At 43.9% G+C, this 27,673-nt stretch overlaps 1 long non-coding RNA gene across 1 annotated transcript; it reads left to right on the top strand.

Moving 5' to 3' along the window:
• Positions 1-4,847: 4,847 nt before the first annotated feature.
• Positions 4,848-14,522, top strand: LOC118497719. Its single transcript, XR_004900240.1, has 2 exons — positions 4,848-5,758; positions 13,696-14,522. It is a non-coding gene; the product is annotated as an uncharacterized LOC118497719 (long non-coding RNA).
• Positions 14,523-27,673: the final 13,151 nt, after the last annotated feature.

Below are 27,673 nucleotides of genomic sequence, written 5' to 3' on the forward strand. Positions count from 1 at the left end.
GAGGGAACAACTACAAACATTCATTCTCACGATGATTCTGCACGTTCCTGAAGAACGTGGTAAAACTGCCCCTCGGTGTTCGGTTCTCTTTCCTGAAGAACAAATCCTCTCGACTCCTTTTATCTTTCCTCAGAGGTTCTGCTTTTCCAGCCTTTAATCATTTTTATTGTTTCCATCTGTACCTACTTTCATTTTCCCGATCCCTTTTAAAATGTGTATCTGCAAATGAGATGCGGTACTACCTCGACTGAATACGTCTATAATACCTGCTGGCGTCTTATTGGAATCACTGTCTCTGTTTGCATGAGGCGGCATGCAGGGAATGGAGGGAAGGGCCCGGGAGAACGCTGAGAACCCTGAACTGCTACTATGTAGGGATGTTTTCAGATCCAGAAAGCAGTTCTAAGTAGTGGATGAGAACATGCAGAACAGTATGAGAAAATGGCTATTATGGAAACGAAATAAAAAATGAAGAGCATAAAAATTATATCTATAAAATGATTACAGCCGCAAACGTACGCCCTCCCATAAACACGCGAGCACAGGGAAAGAACAAGTACAGGGGGAAACTTTTTCTTAGAGCAGCATAACTTCCTGCATTTAAAAAATTTTTTTAATTTCCCTGATTTTAGCAGTGCTGTGTGTGCAATAACTAAAACAATTTTAGAGGCACTGTCTGGAGAATATGGAAGAGAAGGCTGATACACCTAATAATGTAGTAATACCTGTAAAAATTTTCAATTACACTACAATCAATATTAATCTGCATTACTTTCAGGTGTACGGCAGAGGGGCTAGCCAATCACACACTTTAAACAGTGTTCTGGCACCCTGATATTTCCAGTACCCATCTGGTATCATGCCTTCAGAGCCCTGGCTGGTGTAGCTCAGTGGATTGGGTGTGGGCTGCGGCGAACCAAAGGGTCACCGGTTCGATTACCAGTCAGGCCAGGTCCCCGGTGGGGGCCACATGAGAGGCAGCCACACATGGATGTTTCTCTCCCTCTCACTCTCCCTCCATTCCCCTCTCTCTAAAAGTAAAAATAAATGAAATCTTTAAAAAGATAATGCCTTAAGAATAGAAAAAGAAGTCTCAGAGTCCATACAGGTCCAGATCTGCACTTTTTTTCCCCAAAGATTTAATTTATTTATTTTTAGAGAAAGGGGAAGAGAAGGAGAAAGGAAGAGAAACATCAAAGTGTGGTTGCCTTTTGCATGTTCCCTACTGGGGACCTGGACCACAACCCAGGCATGTGCCCCGACTGGGAATCGAACCAGCAACCCCTTGGTTCACAAGCCAGCACTCAGTCCCCTGAGCTACATCAGTCGGGGCCAGATGTTGCACTTTTTAAGTGCACTTAGTACACCCTATAGAGATGATCTCTTTTTGCTATTCATATTTGTAATGGATAGAGAGTGAAAACAATGCTGTGATCTGTACTCTGAAATTCCTTGCTCAGTCTCTTAAATTTAAGTGGCAATAAAAAAATTGAAAGGACGAATTAAGAAGCAGATAAAAAAGAAAAACAGCCTTAGAATTTTAGGCCTAAAATAGTGGAACTGGATTTTTCACATCTATTGCAATGGAGGGACACAGTGCCCAGATGCATTCTGTTCCGAGGCCCCTCTAGGCAGCTGGGAATCGTCCCCTCGTGCTCGCTGCACAGAGTCCCAGGGTCCTGGAATCAAATTCAGTGGGAGTGAAGGCTCTGTAATTTCTCTGCAGGTAGAGGCCCTGTCCTCTATTAGTTGTTGTCTACAGGTGTGGTCTGTGCAGGGGATTATAAGTGTTTGTTCTTGCCCTGGCTCACAAGAAAAACAAGAGAATATCATAAATCCGTCATAAATGATAACTTAATGAAGTTCCATGGAATTTGGAGATTAAGAGAAAATTTTGTTGTAGTTTATTGGGTTTGTTTCCATAACATAATATAATAAATATAAAAATGTAATTAATAATATAATATAAATACACTTTTGCCTAATTAATTTTTATCAACTGTGAGCTCATTTAATATTTAGCTCATAGCTCAAACTTCTGCTATTCATGTCTGGTTTCTCCTCCTCATCTTGGATCTATAAAATAGTTTTTCACTTTAACTTTTGATACTCATCCTCAGTCAAATATCATTTTCTCTGAATTTATCCAAATGAATAATACCAGCCCTTTGTTTCTATCAATAAAACAAGTATCCTATTAAAGCTAAGAAACTTGCCTGTAGTCTTAAACATGGCAAAAATAATCTCCTATACCTCTTATAACCACTGATGTGGAATTCCAAAGGAAATTACACAAGGAAGATTTTATGACCTCCTCCTTTTCAGCACATTCTAGTATTTTTTTTTCTTTTTTGGTAATTGAAGGCATATTCTCAAGGAATTCGGCCTTTACAAGTCCGAGTTTAGGGTAAGATCATCACGTAGCTTCCCATGCAGTGACCTCGCCAGCCTGGGAAAGGCTGAGTTAATATGCACCGACCGACGCACAATGTTGTCAATCAATTACGTAAAGAGAGTTCACGGGCTTCCCGGATCTCAGGGAAATGAGGAAGATCAAGCAGCTGTGCAGGAGATGTCAGCTGCCTGATTTGAGAAAATTAGATTGAATGTTAGTAAGTGACATTCTCTAGTCAACAAAGTGACTAGTTGAGTTGTTGTTTTTTTTTTTAATCTCACTTGAGAAAATTTCCATGTTTTGTTATTAAAGAAATATTGGAAGAAAGTTTTTTAGTCCAGAGATGTAAACATTTTTTTTTTCAAATAGAAAGCACCCTTGCTGGGGAACAGCTGAGTCTCATAGTAATTCTAACCACGAGACGTGCGCATGAGGACAATGGCATGAAAATAATGGGGGGGGGGGCTGCTGTTTTATGTGTGATTACTGATATTTCTATTGTAGGTTCTTGGTAATCGATTGTTCTTTATAAATGCTTACTTTTCATGCTTGCTTTTCAAATGTTTAAGTTTCAATGGACCTCACTGATAGTGTTTAAAATATCATCTCTTTAAAAAATGGAGAATATGCATTTTGGAGCAAATGAGAGCTTGTGCTTTGATATCTATGATAGGTTATTCTACAGCAATAGAATACGAAAATGAGTTTATTAAGTTTACTTAGAAATGATTCAAAGATATCTGTGTGAGCTCCATGAGCTATGTCAACATTTTCTTGAAAGATACCTGCGATTATTTGATGTTTACTTTTTTAAGGATAGTATTTGTAAGTTAAAGTGCACGGGAACATTTTATTACATTTTCAATGTAATTCCTGATCCCCAGATGCTGTCCGTATAAATCTGAACAAACCCAGGACAGCGCTATCTATATTAGATCAACAAATCCTCTCTCTCCCTGGGCTGGTGTTAGGAATAAGCATCAGAAGTGAAATTCCTCGGTAATAAAACTTCTGTTTCTTGACAAGTATGATGTAAGGACAATTTTTTTTTTTTGCTATGCTGCCTACACCTTTCAAAGTAGGTTACACTGTGCGGTATGATTATGTCTTCTTGTAACCTCTATTTCAGAAGCATATGGCGTGTAAATAATACACTTTTCTAACAACTGTTTAATGGTCACCATGTTTAAGGTCATCGCCATGTTCAAATTCAAAACTGCAAAATGCTGAAAATCCAATTTTGCTTCATAGGAAGGGACGTTTTCTTTCTTTTTTTTTCCTTTTGGGTTTTTATTCCTATTTCTTAAAATGGCAATCTCGATGAGAATTGGCATACTCATACATCAAACTTCATTTGTGCCAACATCAGGTTAAAGAATTTTTCAAAGCTTTAGAAGCACCATGTAACCGGGCATACCTACGCGGGCAATTGCTATTGACTTCTCAAAAAATGATTACATTACACTTTTCTTCCTGAAACCAGACAAATAGGATATTTTCAGGGTTGGAAGACACAAATTTATCTCTTTCCTTTGTGCCCCCAGATGACATGACGACTCGCTGAGCCTCCCGGTTTTGGCAGGAAGAAGTCCCCACCCAACGACACCCAGTTAAAGTCTGCTGGAGATGAGTTTTACATTTAGCCCGGCCCGCCCCAGATAGCTGCAGGTCTATGTATGTGTCCTTACATAATGGTCATTATTTTTCTGATGATGACATGTTATAGAAATTTGGAAACTTACATAATACTATGGTATAGAAAATCATGTACAATCCTGCCCAGATAATTATAATTTGTATTTTGAGATGTTACATTCCTTTGCCAACTCTGGCCACCAAAGTTTTGCGATAACACTGTTTTGCATCGTTTTGCCAACCTTTGAAATCCACAGCCTGTTTTCATACATGGGATTCAGCCCAGTGTCCTTCAACAAGTACAGAATGACCAGATCTCCTTAAACTCCACCCCTTTGATAGGAAAATAAAGGGAGAGACATTCAAAAGTGTGACTTTGGACAAAGATTGGGCGGCTATTTAAAAGGCTGATTTCCTTTAAACTGACCAGGAAACACAGGGTCGAGAACAACAAAACACTAACAGAGGTCAAAAAATTCTGAATAATGTGAGCATAACATACACTTGGCGCCTTCAGCAGATGAAGGGCACCAACATAGAGGTATCTCCCTGGATGCCTGGAGAAGAGAAAGCAGTAGCGTAATGAACCACCAAAGACATTTGTGAGCACCATAGATCTCTTGCATATTGTAACAGATTACTTTTTATGCTTTCCTGTTTCTCAGTAAAAGGTTTATTTACCATGGTCTCTCAATAGAGTTTTGGCTCTTTCTTTCATGAGAGTTCCAGAAATGTACCTTCCATATTGGTAAGGACTACCTCTTTATATTCGTAGTCTTTTAAATTTATATAGTTATACATATTTTTTGTAAAAATGGGGTAATTGCATTTTTGTAACTAGCTTTTCATTTAACATCACAATGCAGGTTTGTTTTCCACGTGGCTGTTTCTTCCTCTCAGTGATTTTGAATGGCTACAGAGATCCCCATCAATGGATGGGAACATGACTTCTTAAAGCTTCTTAGATGTCTATGAATAGAATTTCAAAATATTGGATATTATTATTAAAACATTTTGCCATTACTAGGAATTCTGCATTTTTTCCTACAAGGCATTTTAAAACACTTTTTGTATGTTCACTTTCTATGTGCTTTTCTTCTGGAAGTACCTTGTTTATGTTTTCAAATAGATGCATTCTTTTTAAAGATGAACTCTTTTATGAAATGTTTTTAATATGGTTATTTATTTTTTGGTTTGATTTTCCTGGAGTTGATATTACCTTTTAGATAATTTCAAAGCTTTAATTAAAACACAGAAGTTCACATTAGTACTCAGCCAAATTCAATACTCTTTTCTTCAGGTTTTCTGTGATTATTATTATATAATTCAAATACATATAGTCTTATGAGTATATAAATACAAACATCACATTCAGAGTAGTATTTTTATCATTACAGATCTCTAAATTTCTTATGAGCTTTCTTAGAGAGTTTTCTATGTGGACTCGTGGAAAAAAAAGTCTGTGACTTAGAATCACCATCTCTCCTCCTGGAAAGATGAAGGGAACCACCTTACTGGTTAATGATATTTGTACCCAGTTGTTTTTTAATTCCCTCCAGGTGAACTATCCCCCAGGAAGCCCCTGATCTCCTATGCAGATGTGTCTCTGCTGGACACCGTTTGCCAGACACACTCAGACACACTGAGTGTCTCTTCTGTCCAGCTGAGACCCCGGGGACATTTAGGGGTTTGCCACCCAGAGGCTAGGGATGCCAACCTGCCTGCAAGGTGGGTATTTATCTTGATGTCTAAAATATCACTGAATAGTACTCATTGCTCTGAATGATGATGAAGTAGAGCATTTATTTTGGAGTTTTCGTATGGGAAGGTAGAGGAAAAACAGCAACCTACACTATCTTTTTGTACTCCAAACTCAGAAGTTCCCCCCCAAAGGAATGTTAATATTTTTCAGCTGAAATTAAATCTCAAGCGACTGAAACATGTAACATTCAATACTATAATGTATGCTCAAATACGTCCTTTTCGCCAAAAGAAAAATGTAACAGCAGATGGAACTCAGAATTCTCTTCGAGAAAGATTAAAGAATACCAGAAGGTTAAGAATCTTAGCAAACATGAAAGACTTATTTTTTCAGAATCATCATTTTAGATACACATATAGCTTTAAAAGACTAATGTATGTTTAAAGCAAAAAATAATGTATTGTTAGACCTAAAACATGCATAGCACTAAATAAAATGCGTGAAAAGGAGAGAATAAAGGGTATGTATGGGTCCACATAATCTAGTTGACACTGCGGGAACACTATACCCAACAAATACGCAGAAAGCCCTCAGACAGAGTGCAGACTGGACACTAAAAGATGTCTTAATAAACATGGAAGACTGAAATCATTCCATTTATATCACCTGACCACAGTTTTTAATTTGAAAGCAACAGTGATGAGACAGCTGAAAACAGATGCATTTGGATATTTATCAAAACACCTCTACACAAACCATGGGTCCCTAAATAAATCACAGGGAGAAATCAGAAAATATTTTGGATTGGATAATAATAAAAGCACAGAATTGGTTGAATGAAGAGAAAGCATTTAGAGGAAGAGTTATAACTTCAAATGCTTATAAGTTAAAGAAGAAGTAAAATGAATTACATAAGCTTCCTCATTAAGAAACTGGGAAAGAAAAGCAAATTAAACCCAAAGTGAAAGAAAAGAAATAATCAAAATGACAGCAGAAATCAATGATATAGAAAATAAATCACATAGGAAATTAATAAAGTCAAATGTTAGTTTTTAGAAAACATTAATAAGGTTGATATTATTATCCCCAAACTGACCTATAGATTCAACAGGATCCAATCAAAGTCCCCGAAAATGGATTGGTAGAAACTGACAAGCTTATTAAAAAATCGAAATGTACATTCAAAGGACCTAAGGAGCCAAAACAAGTTCATAAAAGCAGACAAAGCTGGAGGACTTACACTACCAGATTTGAAGATTTGTAAAGCTGAAATAGCTAACATATTGTGCCTTAGTCTTAAGGATGGACATGTGGGTCACTGACAGTGAAGGAGACACCCATAATTAGATCTAGATCTAGGCAGACATTGGATTTTTGGCCAATGGCAACAAAGGAAGGGATAATCTCATGGCTAGTGAGCGGTGGAACTGGCGTGTGAATTCAGGTGCAAATCTGAAGTGCGTCACCTTGAACTACTATACTTCCTACCTCTTACTAGATGGCTCAAAAGTGGACCCCAGAGTCAGAGCCAGAGCCCAGGGGCACAGCTAATGCTGGGACTTGGTCTCAGGGCCACACTGGGACTCTCAAGTTAGTTGCTAATACATCTGAGTCATAAAATCCAGGAGGCATTGAGCATAAATGCAATGTTTGAGCTGTTTATGTTTTTAAGTACATTTTGCTATATATATAGATTTTTATATATATATATATATATATATATATATATATATATAAATCTATAAGTGTCACGGGGAAAGAGGAGCCAGAGGAAGATACTGAAAATTTATAGCAAGTGAAGGATGGCAAACAGAAGTGAAAATACACGGTGATCATTATGACTAATTCAAAACTGTATAAAATGTCGTTGATATTTTCTTCATTTCACAGGCAGCTTTTACGATTCTCTTTTACAGGATGTAAAAATATTTTAAGGCTTTCTGTTAGAGGTTCCTGTGCAGCCTCTTTCCCTTAAACCTAAGATATCCCTGCGAGTTAGTCATTTCTCAATCACAGCGGACCCTCCCACGGTCACTGGGATTAGTCGTGTGGTGACCATCTGGCGTCACTGCTCTGCCCCACACCCTGGAGCACCCCCTGCTGCAGGGACTGCCATCCGCGGGAGCCAGGGACCCCGCAGCACTGCTGCTCACCCCACAGGCCTCCTCTGCCCCTTGCCCCTGCACGCCAGCAGCCAGGAATCACACAGGCAGGAAAAGAGGAGGGAAGGCAGACAGAAGGCCAGACTGGCCTCCTTTCGGACAAGTGCAGAAGCCAAACATCTCAGAATGCTCCGGGAAGACGGGAATGGAAGAGACTTTAAGAAAGCTTTAGGTCTTCCTTGGCCCCTAGTACATGAAGTACCAGATTTGTCTTCTCCCGTGAGAAAAGCGGCTGACTGTCAAAATTTTCCTCAATCTGGGAGTGGAGCACAGGCCACCAGGAAGACACGAGGCAGCATGTGAACCTCTGCATCGAGAGGGTGCGGCCCAGGGAACAGCGACCAGCCCGGGAAGGTGCAGTTTTAGCAGCGTGATCCTGCATCTGATCCAAAGCCCAGGAGCCGAGACGGCAGGGCCTCGAAACGTTCCAGTACCTCGCAGGCCTCCCGCCCCTCTATGACTGGGACCACGCATCTGCAGGTTGTGATGGGGGCTCGAGTCAACATTATCAACAAAGACAGAAGATTCGCTTGCACCGCATTTTAATCCAACTCCCATCAGAAAGGTAAGGACATCGTTCCTGAAAAGCCAGTGCTTTAAAGATCCGCCAGGAAAGCGGATTCACCTACACTGTTGGGGGATGACCCCAGTCCGTGAGGACGAAACAGCCGAGGGGAGCGTGTCCATGGTAGTCAGCAGGCATTGGAAGAGGTGCTCGTGGCTCGTTGTCCGTGGGAGAAGGGAATCTGTGGAAATTCCACTAAGAAAAAATCTTGCCTCGGGAGAGACCCTCGCTGAGGGCTTATAATACATGAATAATTGAGATTTTTTTTTTTTACAAAAATTCCAAAGAACCCTGGGATGTTGACCCTGGTGAAGATAGAGTCAACCCAGTTGACTCTGGGAGAGACGGTAGAGTGAGTGCCCCTGGCTCCAAGAGGAAAGAGGCGATTCTTTCAGCGCAATCTGTGATACGTGCTGTGGGTGCCGGGAAAGGTGCAGAGTCGGTGGAAGGCTAACCACTGGAACAATAATGCTGGGGTGGCGTTCCAGATGCTTAGAGGTAGGGGTGGCAACAGAAGTTCTGAGATGTCAACTCTGTTGTACTTTTTAAATTTTTATTTTTAAGTTCTTTTAATAGTTTTTAAAAAATGATTTTAGAGGACAGGGGAATGGAGGGGTGAGGGCGAGAAAAAGAGAAAGAAGAGAGAGAAACATCCATGTGTTGTCCCACTTACTTATCCATTCATTGGTGGATTCTTGTAAGGGCCCCTGATCAGGGATTGAACCCACAACCAGGGAATATTGAAAAGATGCTCTAACCAACTGAGCTACCTGGCCAGGGCCTGTGGTACTTTTAAATTTCCATGAGCTGGAGAAACACCTGTTACATAATTATACGGACTGGAATTTTGCTTTATTACGATTAAAAGGTAGCATGATCACATGGGAGATATCCATGTACTTATTTAGGAAATGGATGGGTGTGTGTGTGTGTGTGTTTAATCAGTGGTGTGTGGAGGAGGAATTTTAATTCTGGGCTGATATAGAAATAAAGATATTTATATAGCGTAAATATCTGTACGGCAGAAGACACGGCCTACATCTACAAGCTGGTGGAAATATTTTCTAGCCACTTCCAACCAGTTATTACTGGTTTGTTGGTTATGTAAAATTAAAAAAATAGCCTTCCTGTTTTAAAAAAAACTATAAAGAGGAAACATCATTCATTGTAAAGAGGAGAGGCGGAAAAAATAACTTGTCTGTAATGCAGATTTATTAATAGTCATTCACTGATTTTCAGTGAAATACTCTTCACGTAACCTTGACTTTATTAAGGAGTCCTTAAGGTGCATTTGGAAGACAGATAATGAGTTTGGGGAATAGCCTTATCTACATCAAGCTAATCTTTAACAGCTTGGAAAGGAACTAGCATCAAGTTTTTTCCAATTTGAGTGACAGAAGCATGTTAAGATGAAAGCATTTAAAACGTCCTTTTAATATGAAGAGTTTGCAGTACATGGCCATGTTTTTACAAGTATGCCTCATGGAGCAGTGGGAGCATAAAATAAATAAGAAATATAGGAAACTATAGAGCTTTAATACTATTCTTGAGGGTCAAATGAATCACTAGTTAAGAGAATAAAGAATTCTACTGTCCGAGGCCGCTGAGTGGCACTTTGTATCTGGGTTAATAAAAGCAAGTCAGACGTCCCCAGAGGGAAAAAAGTGTTTCATTCACGTTGGCTGTCTCCTTTAAAGGGAGGGGCAATCTGAAGGGAGGGATTTTGAGTGGCATGCCATTGTCCAGACTGCACATGCCACATTGTCAGGACTTCTATGGGGAGAAACCGGCAGGAACCTTTCTGACCCTTCGCAAGCGCGGGGCTCTGCGCCTGTGTGGGTGTGCGAGAGAGGGCCGGGAGGCCACAGAGAGAGGGATGAAAAGAAAACTAATTGAGAAGTATCTTTCTAATGAGACAGCTCATATTTACCCATGTGCAGATTCCCGAGTTCAGATTTTTCTCCTTTAGTGAGAACGCAAGTTCCCTTCTTTAGCATAAGAGTAGCCGTGACATAAGAAGCCCCTTTCATCCGCTCGGCTTCCATGTGAGAGTTACATCACACTCCCAGCTGAAGCGGGCGGCGGTTCTCAAAGCCTGAGACGTGTTCATTAGCCCAGCTCCCCGTGCACGCTGTTCCTGGTAACCTTCGTTTAAGTTTTAGAGTTTGCTGTTGGTTTGTTGATCGATTTGGGATTTCTTTCCCCCCGCTTCTCTCAACATTCTCAAACAATTTCCCTCTTCTGCCTTCAGTCCTTATAAATTTAGGGTTTCACCAAAAATATCTGCAGCCCAAAGGTCATGACACAGGTTCAGATCGGGAAAATTATAGCACTTCTCTGAGCTTTTTGTTTTCCCCAGCAAGAGGGCACTCCCAAAACATGCCCAAGGGATTTTAATGCTGTTTTGCTATTTCAGCATGTATCTCATTTTTTCCTACTCTGGCATCAAATAATATTTTTTATCTTAATAAGACCCAAATGGATATTTGGAGATATCACTGAAGGCTAAACAGTTCTGTTACTGAAGTATCTGCAGCCGGGAAGATGGGAGTGTCAACCGTGACAAAACCAAGAAGAAGTTCTCCCTAAACTCAGACAATTCGTGGGTTAAGAACGCTGGGACTTGGTGATGGGATAGAGCTTTTTTTTTTCTTCTTTTCTTCAAGAAGCAAGTGATAATTCATCTGCAAACACACCTTTCTTTGCCCTGTTGTCAATAGCAAAGTTGTTTTGCTAATGGTTATCTGTCTACAAGTCCTTGACCTGCTTGTAAACACATTTCGGCAGGAAAACCCTGGGCCGCGGCCTCAGGACTTTGCGTCAACAACAAGAGATAAAGTGACCACAACTTAACCTGCCGTGGCCTGGAGTGCCCTCTGCTGCCCCTGGACTAAGGGTTTCCATAATCTCTCTGCCGGGGCCAGACTCTCCGGAGGGCCGGCCATGTGCACGGCGTGTCTGCTGCTGCTGCGCAGCGCCTGCCTTCGCTCTATTCTAGTAATAACATTACACATCTCTGCCGTTTTCAACCATCTTTCCATTCACTGGGGCTCGGGGGCTGGTTCTGTCGGCCGATAGAAGTTGGTCAGATTTGTGTTGTTATGAGCTGAAAAGAATTGGTACAAAAGTTAAAAAAAAAGGGTTCCATGGACTCATCGGTGTCCTATACGAGCCCTGCGTGCCCACCCTCTGCCCAAGACGTTCTGACGGGAATGAAGACAACTTAAAAAAAATACCAAACATTGAAATCATTATGTGTGTGTGTGGAATGAGTTACGTTTAGCCCTAGGCACAATAATTTTCTCTCTCCGTTTCTATCCCTCTGAGTACCAGCCCCCTGCAGTGAAGCTCGCTCAGACTGCGTCCCTCCCCGGGCTGGGCTGCCCTCCGGTTCCAGGCTCCTTGCCTGTCTATTTTTACTTGCTTTGCTTCTTCCGAGCCTCCCGCCCCCCTACCTTTCTAAAATTAACTTTGCGTAGTAAAGCGTGGCTTAAATGTCCCTGGAACGCTCGTTTCTGGTGGAATTCTATTGGCCCCGTGGACCAGCTGAGTCCGCGGTGTAGCGCTTCCTTCTGTCTTTTCATCCCCTTCACTCTCTGAGTTTCCGTAGAATGGGCCCGCCCTTCCTCTCCACCCCACCTTTCTTCACCTGTGACCTTCCCCATTTCTCTCTTCATTGCCTAAGAATTCGTTCTTCCCTGAGTTTCGCCTCAGATTTAGCTTGTTCAAAGCTGAGTCTACTCGAAGTTAACAGGGATCTTTGGATGGGGGCTTTGCAGAGGTAAATAAAAGAAAAACCACACCCGGGTACGGCCCTTGAGAAGCGGTTTAGTTTTGATAGGTCTAAAGTGGCAATGTCATTCGTGAATGCGGTGCTTGATAAAGCATGTGCACACGAGAATAAAGCAAGCTTTCTGGGTGATTTTCATGTTGTTTTTAAAATGAAACCGATACACTCATTCATGATAGTAATTTGACGAGAGTCGGAGAGGATCGGTTTTGGTTGTATGTTTATACTCCATGTTTCAGGCGTGATTGTCAAAATAACAGCCAGAGCAGTCTTCTGGTGTGTTTCAGTGGCTCAGGTGACTACTCTCTAAACCATAAAATACTCAGAATTCCAATGTGCTCTTAAATATTGCTTCATATGGGGCCTAGGTTTTGCCTTCCGAATTTCCCTATGGCGGTTTAGTCCTTGCTTCAGGCACAAGTACATTAAGACGGAGGGCCAAGAAGCACTGTCTTGAATTTGTTAGCATCAGTAACTAGAGTACCGATTCTGTTCATACCAGTTTTCCGCACTGGTGGCATAGACCTTTGATGCTATAATCGACATCTCTCCTTAGTGAGGGGAGGATAATTGGTGAAGACTTTCTATGAAATATAGCCCCAAACGGTGCAGAAAGCTGTGCCAGAGAAGGTATGCAGTTCGATGATTTATTGCAAGATGAACATCCATATAATACCGACTCATGTCAAAAAATAGAACGTGACCAGCATTCCCAAAGCTGCCCCTTCTCAATTAGTGCCTCCTATAGGTCTTCCCCAAAAGTAACAATAATAATCCTTGTACTTATATAATCACCATCTCATTTCTTTATACTACCTAAGCATGCATTCTAAACACTATGGTTTTATACATTTTTTTCACTTTGTATGAATGGAATCGAATGGCATTGATTCTTTTGTTCTGGTTTTGTTGGATCAACATTATCTTTGTGTGACTTAGTCCTGTCTCTAGGTAGCTACAGTTTGTTCATTGTCATTGCCGAATAGTATTTTACCGTATTAATATAGCACAGGGTGCCTGCTATTGACACATAGTTAAGTGGTTCCCAGAAATTTGGCATGCATCCTTTGAGATGTTCATAGAATTTTTTTCTTTCGCTTCATTAATGTGCTGAATTCAATGACTCCAAGTCAGAGACTTGTTTTCATGAATACACATAGAAAAATCCTTAAACTAAGCCAAAAGAGTTATCCTGGGTTATCATCATGCTTATAGTTTGCTGTGTTCAGTTTTCTAAAATTTTGACACTTTGGCACTGTCATTTCACTTTCTTATAGTCATATTCTGACAATTGAGGTTACACTGCCCTTAAGAAAAGAGTTGGAGAATATGTTTCTCTTTTGGGCTTAAGCGAAACTCTCCTGAACTTGTGATGGTGTTTGGACTTCGCTCTCTCTCTCTCTCTCTCTCTCTTCTCTCCAACTCCTCCTTCTCTGTTTCCTCCAGATTAACACATTGGTGTGATGAAGCCGTTTTAAACAACAGATCTACATAACCAGTGCACCAGTAATTCTCTGAAACTCCCTGAAACATACCACCCGTGCTCCTGTGGCTATCCATACCAAGCTCTCTGTACACGCAACCCAACCACTGCTTTCATTTTGCAAGAAAAAGAATATTGCTGTGGATGAAATCAGACACAGGGAACATAGTTTTCAGATGAAAGAGCATGGTGTTATTTACTGATCGAGAGTGTCATTCTAGAAACAGGGCTACATGTATGTATGCTTCCACGCATTCAGGTTTAGGCTGCAGATAAGCCACTGGCCTCTACGTGCAGTTGTGTTTGTGGTTAAACTGAGAAGAGCAAACATATCATTAGCTCTTCAACTGTGTGATTATATGGTCTTAGCATGACTCAGGTGACATATGACAGCTTGTGTGAACACTCGAGAGTCCCAGAAAGTGATGTGTAAAAGACACTTTTCTGTAATTGGTCCCAGGGCAAAGGGCTGATTGCTTGTATAAAAGCCTCCAGATCCGCAGTTGGTCTGACTTCTAATTAGCGAAGCAAAAAAGAGCTGAACTTCAGAAATTGTGATGAGTCCGTGATCTTTTTTCCTTTAAGGAAATAATCACTTTGCCCTTGAACTCCAAAAGGCCCTGAAATCAACGGACTCTCCTCTTAAACTCCTTAACAAGCATGGGGATTAGAGGCAAGCAGTGTAGAATGGTTCATATTAGATAAAAATGATAATGGACAATAGAAATTCACCTATGAATAAGCAAGGTCCTTTCACTGAGGTTTCTTCTCCCCACTTCTTTTTTTTTTTTTTACAAGATATTGGATTCTCTTGTTGCAAAACCATGCATAATGCAGATAAATGATAAGACCACTAAAGAAAGTGAAGCTGAATGCAGAGTTCTCCTTAAGAGCAGTTTTTTTCTAAAAAATGTTGTAAGTGGTGATAGTGTTAATTCATGAAATCAAGTATATCATGAAAGTGAAATGTAATTAAACAGACTGCTTACATATTTATTTCTCTCGTATTAAAATAAGTCAGGGCAACTCCATGTCATTTTTATTGTTGTAAAGAAATAACTTTGCGAGTGAAAAAAGCGTCATCCACAGTCTCCCCGTTTCAAGGCCAGAATCCTGGACGTGCCTTAAAACCCTGTTCGTAACTACACCAGGAAGTGGATAAACACCACACTCAAATGATCTCTTTGTACTTTGGTTGAGATTCTGTTGATCTCTGTGTATCACTGTTTTGCAGACTTTCGATCCTGTTCTCACCCGGAAATGAAGAGTTGGACCTGCCGGCGTTCACCTCGAAGGGACGCGCATCCTGCACACGGTCTGAAGACGTGGCCTGAATTTCCTCTCCTGAGGCCACCGCCCCCAAGAACAGCACAAAGCGCAACAGAGCAAGGAGGAGGGTGGGGAGAAGGCAGGGCAGGGAAGGGAAGCGCTGTGGGTTTGGGAAAGGGACACAGCCTTTGTGATTCCCATTCAAGTTTCCAGCTCACAGACGTCATATGTTATTATGTCTTCCTGAGATTTGGGTGACTCTTACAGTACTTGGTTTGGAGGAAAAGTCCCATATTAAGTGATACTAAAAGTCAGGATGAAACTATCCTCAAACTTTCCTCCTTTGGGAAAACCTTAGAAATTCAACTTAGGACTGGGAGACATCCTCCTGGAGGCTTCAGAACTCGCTAGTATCCTCTCCTCCTTCCTGTGGCTTCTCCAGCCTCTCGTGGCTTTTCTCCCATCCTGTTTTTAACACTTGCTTGCATTGAATTGATATTCAGATGCATGGACAAGCTCATCCCTTCAGAATGACTCTGAAGCCTAACTGATTAAGTTTTGAACTCTGTGGAAGCTCCCAGCACAGGTGTTCGATTGCAGTTACGTGTTCCAGCAGCACGCACTGAGCACGCATTCTGGCCCACACCCTGTGCTCACGTCCAAGGACGCAGAGAGGGGTGAGGCAGCCACCAGTCCCATGACTCTCCCTGGAAAGGGGTTTAGACGGGGTGCCAGGGGAGGTACAAAGCCTGACATGGGGGGTGGCAAGGGCAGGCTCAGGGGCAGTCGTTGACGGGCACTTATGTTGACTGTGTGCGTGGGGAGGGCTGTGGCGTGAGAGTGAGTGAGAGGAAGCAGGAATGCATGGACCGTCCTATCACTGAAACAGTGTGTTCAGGCAGTTTCGTCTGATTGGGAGGCTGTCATGGGCTGGGAGCTGCTGGTTCTGGTTCCCAGAAGGAAAATCCTCTGCGCCCTCCCCGTGCGGTTCCTTTGTTTTAGGGAACCACCTAGTAGGGCCGTTCATCAAAGGGAGGGAGAGCGAGCAGCGGGTCCTGCTCGGGAGATCCTCTGCCCGCTGCACAACGTTGTTATACAGATGGACGTGCCAAATGCACTGTTTAGCAACATGAATTGGAGAAATCTTCCACCCTTGTCAAAGGCTGAAAAATGGTTTTTAAAAAGGACGTTAAATGACTCCTTTGCGTGGAGTAATTGAAAACTCCGTATCCTCGATCAGGGGTCGGCCAAGGAAGTCCTCTGGCCCAAGGAGTAGCCAGTCCCTTGAGCTTCTACAGTGAAAGGGGGATTCTGACCCCCCAGCAAGGTGTACATTTGGGAGGAAGGTCAGACAAGAATAAATTTAAAATTTTTTAAAAATCATAACAGGCCAATGTCTACAGAAGCAGCCTCCTTCTTGACGGAGAGCGAAGGAAAGTAAAAGTCAATTTAAGGTTTGAGTGCCCCTGTTGTGAAACAAGGTTCCCTTGATTTGAATTCTTGCTCGGTGACCTTGGTAACTTACTGGAGCTTCAGATGCAAGGGAAGAGCTGAGCCTGTGCCTGGCTCTCAGGCGTGTGACTTCCTTGTATAATACAAGGCGTGTCCACCCCTGTGTCAAAGTCAGTGCACAGCAGGAATAACTCGTGTTCTTGGGGAGTCAGTTTTTCCTGGAGGGCGGGATTAGCTTTCTGCTACTGCGTCGGCCTTGGAAGGAGTTGGGTGCTGCTGGTGTTGGCAACAGGGCTTATAGTTCTTGTCAATTCTACCTGGATTTTTTTTTGTAAGCAGCCCATAAAAGAGATCTATCAAATTGCCCGATCAATGTAAGTTTATTATTGCTTACCCAAGTGTTTAATAAACCTACCCCTGTCCTGGGCAGAGCCTCAAATGACTACTTCATTGACTAGAACAAAGCGGCTCTTTTCTTTGGGCCAATGTGGTCGTATAAACTATAATTAAGCACTAATTGCGAGCTCTACTGGTCAATAGGAGAAAGCAGGGTCCCTTACAGAGCGGGGTCCAGGGCACATCTTTGAAGGAGGTATTTGTTGTTCAAATATGATAAAGTACATGAAATGAAACATGGGAGCGAAAGAAGTGCAGGACGATTTTTCTCCACGCTCCTCCCCAGTTTCTGTGATGTGGCCACCGACCTCATACATCACTTCTCTGTTTTGTGAAGAACAGGAAAATAATGTTGAAGGCAATGGCTTGATTTTTCACAGTCTGTAAAATGATGAGACCTCATGAATGATGATACAAGAGAATGATTTTTTTTAAGTGCTCGGTGTTCGAGAACACTCAGTTTCAATGAGTCTGATGCATGGGGAGTTAGTTGGAAAATCACTCTTTGGTGTGCAGACATTGTAGAAAAATACATGTTTTTCTATGAGATGTCTTCATTGGAGGGAATGACATGATTTGAGACACAGAGAAGTGTGGCTTGTTTTGAACACATTCATGTTCTCTCTCTCACACACAGACACACACACTCACACTCAGCAAGGCCACCTGGAGGCAGCTTGCAAACAGCCCCGTGATCTCACCCTGCCACTTGTCAGGGAGGGTGTCCCGGCCGCCGCCGTGTGCATACTTTACAGGAGCTCAGCATAGAAAGGACATATTTAACAGTTTATAACTGTCTTGGTGACAGCGAGTTCTAATTTAAAACTCCTGTGTAATACTTGTTAGGAAGTTTTAATATCAAAAGGCCAGCCAAGGTCTTCCATGAAAAATTTCTAGACAGTGAAAGAAACTAATCCTTTCTCGTGATGTTTGGCTTCTCCTCGGCGGTAGGTGATCTTGATTTCATATTTTATGCCCGTGGTTTGTCAATGAAAAGAGCAACCAGGAAAAGAAAAGAGTAGCAATACTCTATAATAAATATTTGAAGGGAAATGTATGTACAATGCCAAAACCACCACTAGAATTTTAGAACACTTTTAAAAATACTGTAGTTTGCTTTCCCAGGAGACTGCTGCTGATTGTGCCACTGATTGTGTTGTTGGGTATGATCCCTTATGAATTTGCATCCCTGGTAAAAGGATTAGCATGCCCCCCAGGTCCCTAGCTCCTCTCCCTAACTGACATGGGTTACCTTGTCTCACACCTTTACCTGTAAGGAGTCCCAGCGCTTGTTATAATAACCTTGGGGGTAATAGCCACAGGTGGGGACATGTAGCTGCCTCCCGGGAGTCAGATCTGCTTGGAAAAGGCCACCCAGCCTTCGTGGTCCTGGGGCAGAACTGGCTCGCACCCCACAAGATCTGGGAAATGCCATAGCCTCCTTCCAGAGTCGCCTTCTGGGAACACCTCTGCCTCTCCACACAGCACGTACGCAGAGAGCTACACACACCACGGGAGAAGCACATGTGTACGTGAGAAGAAGCTGTGAATATGTGTGAATAAAACCTGGTTGGCGCACACAGGCAATATTCCTTGGAGATTTTCTGGTTAAGAATGACTATTATGATGCCTACAAGAACTTGTGAAAATGGCCCAAAAGATGGAAAACTACTTTCCAGAATATTCATTGTCTCTACAGTAATCTCAAATTACATGGTATTTTATTGAATATTTATCTTCTCTAATATGAATTACCTGGGCTAATGCAACAGGACTGTCCATAGGTTCATATCTGTGGAGCGCTTTTAGGTTACAGAGTGAAAAGCCGCCACTATTAAAGAACATGCTGTATTAATTGTTCCTTTCATCGTTTATATGACATGCTATTTTTAATAGTGATCTATGCCTCTTGGATTTCTTTACCTATCTTTGTCTTTGTGAAATGTGTGCATTTTTAATAAGCTGCCTTAATCTTTGGAAAGAATTATGTGCGGGGGGAAGGGGTGAATGGCTTGCTGAGAAAGAAAAGGGAGTGATAAATAAATAATATCTGATTTGTGTGGGACTAATTTTTTGGGCAAAGCATTTGACATCACGTTAGCTCATGGATGCCTTGCATTGATATGATTATCATTTTCTTTCTTTCTCAGTATAATGAAAAAATAGGAATACTCTTTAATACTAATGAGTTTGTGTTTAAAAGCATTATTGATTTCTTTTAGCTGAGACATCGCATTTCTTTATAATTAATGCTTTACTAAGATTTATTAACAAATGCAGTAGGACATGGATTTTCCAGACACCTATTAGCAGGTGGGTGTCAGGCCAGGGCCCCACGGCCCCCTGAAGTTGGCGCTAGGAGGGACCCTGATGATGTTCTTGACCTAGCGATGCGTAATGTGTGCCTCTGAGAGATTAAATAAGGGGTCCTTTGGCTAACACTGTCCGTCACTGACAGCGTTATGGATGTTCACTAGTTCCTCTTGTTGAAATCCGCCATGGTGTCCCTCAGGCTGCACTCTCCCCACTGCGGTGACTAAATACCCAGCCCCACGGCCGGGAAGCGCCTCTTCCCCCTTTGGAAACGTGCCTCTCTACCCTCCACACCGCTCCCTGGGCACGACCCCTCCATGGGTGACCAAGGCTTCAGAATCAGAGACGGGCTTCTCCCAAAGACGGCGCCACAGCGATAGGGCTCCTTCACACGAACACACCCGGGGCACTCGAACCTTCTTTCTGGCTGGGCAAAACACACAGACAGGGCGGCTCCTGACTGGAGGCATCACTTTCTGCCTTGCTGGGAATGGCAGGTCGGAGTGGGAGACAGAGCCTTCTCACCTAGCACGCGGGCCTCCACGGCCTGGGCCTGGTACATCCTCCCCACGCTCTGCCCCACCGCTCCCAACCTCACGCTTTTCCTCTAGAGAAATCACCCCTCTCCCTGCCCATTCAGTGTCTCTATTTCTCCACCACTGGACAAAAGGCTGCCCCCATGCGCTTGGAAATGACTGAAGCATCTTGCCTGTGGGTGAGGCTAACCAGGCGCAAGTTACCCAATGATTAATCAAGGGTGAGGAGCAAGGAGTTAAGGGTTTTGGGCAGTTTCTATTTTCCAGCTATGTTGTTACACGTCTCACCTATGCCCTTTCTTGCCTTCTCAGAACAGCCCTGAGGGTGGCCGGTGGCCTTCTCCCCAGTGTGTGGATGAGAATACTGAGGCCCAAGTGTGGGACCCCCCCCCCACAGTCAGCCCACCAGGAACAAGGGGGCCAACACTCCAGCCTGCCACTGTCATGCTTCCCGTGCATTCAACCACATTGCATTGAATGCACAACGCCCAAAACAGTAATTTGTCCACTGTTGGTCAGCCACAGTCGATGTTATGCGGGGCAGCCAGAATAATTTGGGAAAAATATAAAATAGCTTACAGCCTTTTCAGGTTCAAACCCACCAACGGCTTCATGTCACGCTCGGAATAAAATGCAGACTCCAGACCCCGGCCTACAGGGAGTAGCCTTCTCGGGCACGTGACTGCCTCTCTGGCTCACACCCTTCCCGTCTACCATAGACTTTCCTTCTTTACATCTCTAGCCTATACCCGGCTTCGGTTTCCTTCTGGGACTTTTGTCAGTTCCAGACACCACCACTTCATGCATTTGACGTTCAGGGATTTTACACAGCCCGTTTCCTTGTAAAACCCCCGTGTCTAGAACAGTGTCCGTCATTTAGTAGGTTCTCCATAAGTCATTAAATTAGCATTCAATAAATGGCCGTGCTCTTAGGGCTGTGTGGCCAGCTGAGGGCGACCTTTGGTCCCAATGCTGACCTGGATTGCTCATTTTCACACATGCAAGGCAAGAAGTCACGTGGGGTTCCCAGAACCATGTAGTTGGAACATCCAAATGGGACATATGGTCTAAGGAAGTCTCATTCCATTTAATGGGAGAAAAGGTTTGAAATGGATTCTCCATGAAAAAGGCGAAGGTCTAAGGCTTTCATTCGCCCCCTACCGGGAACCTGGCCCATAACCCAGGCGTGTGCCCTGACCAGGAATTGAACCAGCGACCCTTTGGTTCGCAGGCTGGTGCTCCATCCACTGAGCCACACCCACTAGGGTGCATTGCTCGGTGCTTTTGCCTGGGGAACAGATGTCACACAGCGACTCCCCCAGGTACACTTGTCTCGGGATGTAAGGTAAGAAGCCACATTATAAAAGAACACAACACATGTTGCATAATCAAAGGTCACTGCTTTGTGCACTTGATATTTGCTCACGAGGCTTCCCAGAGACACGCGTTATCCTCCCCTCTCTGCAGACACGCCGAGTGCCTCGGGACTGGCGGACCTGCCCAGGGCAAGGCCTGCAGAGGTCTCTAGCGTTGACATCTGTGTGCAGCGCTGGCAGCCCTGGCATGAAATGCAAGATCTGACCCAAACCCACTCATCTCTTTACCCGACGTCCCTGTTCCGTTCGCTTTCCCTAAACCTACAGCCCCTTCCTAGGCTGGCTCTTCTCACCCCCGACACCAATGCACAAAGGTCCACACACCGCAAGGCAGCCCCAGACCTATGGAGGACCGCCAGGGATCGGGGCCTGAGGCTTCCTGAGCGGAGAGCTCCCCGCTACGCTGGGAACATAACACCTCCTTTTGGCTCCCGTGAAGCTCCAAGACAAATCTTAAACCAGATACACTCCTTTGAATCCTATTGTTACTGTCTTGTGTGGTGCCAAAGTAAAGAAAGGGCGTGCTTTTAAAACGGGGACTCTAAGAAGAGGGAAGGCGGATACACGGAACACACACTGACGGCGATTCCCAGCGGGGTCACCGCGCGATCTCTGCTAGCCACACTTCCTCTTTCCCGCCCCCCCTTCCTGTGCAGCAGTAAGTAAATAAATGAACCAACAAGCAACATGCTACTCTGTTTTCTTGTCGGAGGATAATATAATCTAAAAATCGAGTTGTTTTTATTTTCTTGTCCTGGGGGAAGCAAGTGTACCTACTGTGAGCCAGAACTTGAGTGGGGGGTGGAGGGGCAGTCCGTTTACATACATCATTTCATTTGTCTTTATCGTGGCCCCTTCAAGGCAGTATTCATGACAAAGGGCCTGCAGCTCAGGGAAATGAGTTTCTTTAAAATCAAACAGCTGGGAAGTAGCTCAGCTGGGATTTGCTTTCAAACTGGAGGATTCCAACATCCATGTTTTTTTTTTTTTTTTCACTTTCTTCTGACACATAGGAAAGAATGGATCAAGAGAGGTGGGTGGGTTTGGCAGAGAAAGTTGCCTGCAACCGAGTATCCTTGTAAGGAGACCTGGGACGCAAGTTAAAAAATGGCAGCAATAAAGATGGCTGCGTTGGGTGTTAACGTGGCACCAGGTGTTGAGGTGACACGTGCTTGTTGGAAGGTGGATGCCTCTGTGTTTTACCTGCTGCCCGACCCTCTCAGGCAGGTCAGCAGCAGTTGACACCGTCAAGCAATAAAGCGCCCGACGGGAAGGAGCGTGTGTGCGGGTCCGTGCTCTCTGGCTGGTAGAGGGGGCTTCCTGGTGAGCAAAGCTAACAGCGGATGAATGAGTGCTTTTTACCAGCAGGAGTGCTGGACCCCGTCACTTCGGAGGCGACACCACCAAATACCAGCTCAATCATGTCAGGGCTGTGACAACCCTTTGTCTGCACGTTGACACAGGTTTCCAGGGAGGAAACTGGAAAGAAGGGAATAGGAAATAAATGTTTATCAAAGCCCTGATGAGAATAAAATAGTTGATTCTTTCTTTTTCAAAATTACTCCAGGTAAGCAAGAGGGGCCTGGGCGGTGAATTGAGAACGTGGTTAATTGTGTGGCATGATGGCTAAGACTTACACACCTCCCTGCAGAGAACCAAGCAGCCATCCACAATGCAATTCTCCTTCCAAGTGGGCACCGTGGCAGGTCAAGTCCATCGAGCTCATGGCCAGCCAGAGGCACAATGTCTAGCCCTGACTGCACCCAGAGGCAGACCGACAACCGGAGGATGTAAATTATACATTCGCTTCTACAAGAGGGTTTGAGGCATTTTAAAAAATCACCCAATTTCCAGCCCCACGTTTCTCATGAGAAGAATAGGCTTGGGGAGGAGCTTGGTTTTCATCTCTGGTCTAGGGAACCCAGCGCAAACGGCTTGTAGGGTGAGCTTCCGAGTCTCTTCTCCTTCCTTCTTGCAAAATGCTTCCCCCGGCTAGGAGTTGCCAACGCGCCCCGAGACCCTCGTCTGCGATCACCACTGACTCAGAGGGAGCTCTTGGACTGCCGTCCCGCCCTCCTTTATGCCAAATGTACGGATGCTAAAATGACAACCTTCGGGTCGGATATTAAAATGTACAACCTCGCCTGCTCTTGTAATGCTTGGTTGATAAGCAGTTATTGTCCCGAAACGCCAGTCATCGGAGTTGAAAGATAAATATTATTCCATATCTTATTGAATAAAATATATTATATCACAGGTGATGGAGACAGATTGACTCAATAAATTCTAATAGTGTATGCTGAGAAATAGTGGCAATAAAAATGCTGATGACTTGACACAGGGAGAATATTGAATGTCATTAACATGCCATTTCCTCTGGCCTGACTTTCCTGTCATGTTCTTCCCACTGTTATCATCTCTATCGGTGGATTTTTCTTTGCTTTATCGGCGTGAGAAAAAAAATGGCGGTTTTTTTTTCTAGGGCTTAAAATTTCCCACCACTCGACTGGTTGCCGAAATGATGCAATAGCCTAAATGCAGAAAATGAACATGGGATGTTACACTTAGCTAGGGAGTTGGCCTGTCTTTGAGTGTGCCCCCACAATGGGAGACATCACTGAGTCCCATGGTTTGGCCTCACCACCCAGTTGGGCCTGAGCTCCCAGTTTTGCTAATTGTTCTGAACCAAAGCCGTCTGGAATAATGAGTCCGAGTTTACTACGGGAACTTTGCTTTTAAAGGGGTTAGTTCATGGGTCTTACTTCATGAGATGGAATAAGGTACAAGTAAAGCAAATGTGAACGCTTGCTTTGGTCCTAATGTTTTTTGTATTTGTTTGGGATGGAGAATCCCATGTACCATGTGTGAACGGAATCGACCTTCTGAGGCACAACCCCTAAACTGGGAGGAAAGAGGAGCATTTTGTTAGCAGAGCGGTAACGGGCGGTCAGTGAGTCGGTGCCCTACGTGGAGACATTGCACAGGGTTGCACCCAAAGTTCCCCAGCCCCGTTGCTCCCGCTCTTCTTTCCAGAGTTCCGAATAAGACACCCTTAGGAGACGCCGCTCCTCAAATTGCCCATAAATAGCCACACTGAAAACATCTTGAACTGAAATCATCTTTCTCCACAGAAACCTAGTCCTCATGTTATGTTCTTTATTTCAGAGGGTGACACCATGACCAAGTCTGTGCCCCTAACCAGACCCATGCGTCATCTGTGTCCTCTTCTTCACCCATGCCCTCCCCGGGTGAGCTGTTACCAAAGGTACAGGTGTTCCTGCCTTGCAGTGTTTAGAATGGATCCATTCTCCAAATCCCAACTGTTTATGTCCTAGTTCGGGTCACCATCATCTTGTCCTCAGGTTGTTGCAAGGAGCTCCTAACTCTTCTTCCCACTCCCAGTACGCGTCTCGGCCACCCGCCCCAACCTCTCATCCGTTCTCCACACTGGGGCAAATCTGCTCACACCTTCTTGTGGTGCAAAACCCTTCAACGGCTCACCTCCATCTTCAGCAGCGAACCCCAGGGGTCCAAAAGTCCCCAAATACTTCTTGTCTTTTAAGGTGGTGAGGGGTCTGCTTCACTTTCTACTTTTAAATTAGTCACTGAGCTATCAAAATATGTTCTCTTCAAAACCAGAATGCTTTGAGGGCTCCCCAAGGCAACTTGAAAGCTGAAGTACATCTCACATTGATGGGTCTCAGCCAGCCTTTCCCATGAGCTGTCACTCACCTCGCCCCCATCACTGAGAAGGGCACCCTAGGATGCTTTGCTGGTCACAGTGGTCAGGTGAATTATTTTTTTCTTAAACTTGTTTACTTTATGTCTGTAATAAACCACTGGATAAAGAATGGGAGCCTAGAACACTGATATTAAAATATAAGTTAATAAGAAGTATGAAAATTGTGCAGTGAGCTCAGTGTGTAAGACTTTATCCATCCAATCATCATATGTACACAGGCTAGCAAGGTGCCTTCAGTAATCGAGCGATGTCTCCAGGAATCCACTTCCTGAAATATGACCGCTCTCTGACTACAGGGGAAGAGAACTCTCCAGGACCTGCCCGGTACGCCATGTCATGTGAGGGTGGGGCTTCCTCAGCTTCTCCGTGTCTCTGTGCTCCAGAAGGAAGCTTGCGAATGCTTTCCTGACTGCTCTTTTATTGGGACCGGAAAGGTATTTGGTCCTGGTCCTAGTAACCGAGTAAGATGTATCCCGCTTACAAGTTTGCATTGTCTTATTCATAACTAATAATAATTTGTGTTTTATTGGGACATTATCCCAAGCCTTCATGGCCATTAAAAACTTTTTTATTCATTGATTTCTTCTTGCCTTTCTTCTTCCTTTCCTTCTTCTGTCTTTTTTTCACACCCTATACTTCATTCACTTCTTTTGTTGACATCGCTTGCAGAGGACGTCCCTCTCATGCACCTGTCAGGAGAGCTCCAGGTGGGTGATTGTAGGGATGAGGTTCAACGTCACAACCGAGTTACTGAGTTTGGCCAGAGTAGCCAAAGCTTGTTTTGCTGTCCTTTGTTGTTTCTGCAAATTCTAGCTCCCTCTTTTCCAAAGAAAGGATACAGTCACTTAAACTTTTCCAGGCGGGCTCCTCATCTCCACAATGACATTCTTCATGCCTGGGGTGGGGGGTAGACAACTCTTTATTTTCCTTCTCCACAGCGCATGGTCCCAGCTGTGTGGCTCCCTTCATGAATATGCATGAAATCAGATATGACATTGCCTTGCTCCCATTAATAATCTTGTCATCTGACTTGTGCTCCAGAAAGCTCCAGCCCATGACTTCTCAGAGCAAATGTAGCCTGAAGAAGAAGGGAAAAAAAAAAGACAAAACAAAACAAGAAAACCAAAAAGACCCTCTACCGTTTCGTTTATTATTATTTTTTCTAACTGGACTGGGATGAAGCATTCTGGCATTTGGGCGGCCAGGGAGGGCACGGGAGGGGCGCCCAGGAGGGAAGGAGCGAGAGAGCCGGGCTGGGAGGCGAGAAGGCAGCGGCTGTGTGAATGGCCCGGCTTGTTGGGAGCCCAGAGCGGCGGGTGGAACGGTATGCGGAGTGACCTTGAATATAGGCACTGTGGGTAGCCCCAGCTTTTTTGTCAAAGGAGCATTTGCCGTGGAGGTTTGGGTTTCAGGCCTTCCAGTCATCAATCATCGCAGCCCATTCTTCTCTTTGACAGCTCAGTACAAGGCCTGACATTTGACACCCAAGACCCCAGGACTGACGCACAGACACAAGCTGAGGCCCTGAGGGCCGGGAGGAGGGGAAGAGGGGGGGGAAAAAGAGCTGCTATTTTTTTTTAGAGCAGCACACTGAGGAATATACCAAACAAATTCTGACTGTCATAGGCACCGATTCTGCCGAGAGCATCGCCTTGAGTTTTGCTGCTGATGGGTGACTTTTGTTTTAGACGTTCCGGTTGCTGATCGCCACTCTGGGAAGGGAGTATGAGCGCATGTCTGTGCCTGGCCGCTCACTTTCCATTTGGCCAGATGGAATCCAACCTCAGCATTCAAGGATGGAGTGGTGGACAAGAGGGTTATCACTTTCGGGACAATGGCTCATGACATTTTGACCTGAGTGTCATTACATCATACTGTCACCTCAGAGGAAGGCCACCCTCAGGGTACTTTACCTTGGGAAAATTAAAGAAGAGAGAGAGAGGGAGAGAAGAACCATAACTCAGGTTCCGATATGAGCTCACAGAAGTGCGGGGTCAAGGAATGCAAAGGTTGCAGGGATCAAATAATGGTAATTGGTGTTAAGAAGAATTAGGTAATTTATGGCTCTAACACTGAAAGAGTCTAAAAGGTTTACAACATGCAAGCCTCAGTATTTCAGGGGTGAAGGTCCGGGTGGCTCTGCCTGAAACCCCTATTTATCTATGGCCAGTCACACTGAGTGCCAGGCCCCGAATGCATGAGGCTGGGGAGGGTGATGCAATTCCCACCGAGTCTGAGACCTGACAGCGAGATCAACCAAGTCCTCTTTGACACGGACAACGTGCCCAGCACTGCACTAGTTCATAGAAAATGCAAATAGTATAAGCGAGGACCGCAGCCCACCCAGACAGGACTGTCTATGTGGAGAGATAGAGCACACTCGATAAGATAGCGCAGGATTTGGAAAACAAATGTATTCTGATATATCAACTGGGTTGTCTCCAGAATTACTCAGCACATCTTTCATTCTGGAAGCATCTGCACCCCACACACAGACTTGAAAAATCTCATGGTTACTGCCAGTGGATTTATGGAAAACATTTGAGGGGGGAGGGGATGTTGCTTAGCAAAATAGAAAAGCTTTCTAAGAACATTTACCCATATAGACTTAGAAATGCAGAGTTCAGTATTAGGTATGGTTCCAAAAAACTGAGAAAATAAAATAGACAATAAAATAGGTATGAATGGGGTGGTTGAATTAAAATTGAACTTCATTTTTTAATTTTATTCCCCAATAATCTATAATAAACATGTTTCGCTTTGTATTAAAATAGATGTTATTTATTAAACACAAAATAATGGGGCTCTTTTCAGGGGCTACCTGGAACCATATACCATTTTCATTTCCTTCTATAGT

Source organism: Phyllostomus discolor, chromosome 12 (genome assembly GCF_004126475.2).
Source record: "Phyllostomus discolor isolate MPI-MPIP mPhyDis1 chromosome 12, mPhyDis1.pri.v3, whole genome shotgun sequence".
In the NCBI taxonomy this organism is placed as follows: Eukaryota; Metazoa; Chordata; class Mammalia; order Chiroptera; family Phyllostomidae; genus Phyllostomus; species Phyllostomus discolor.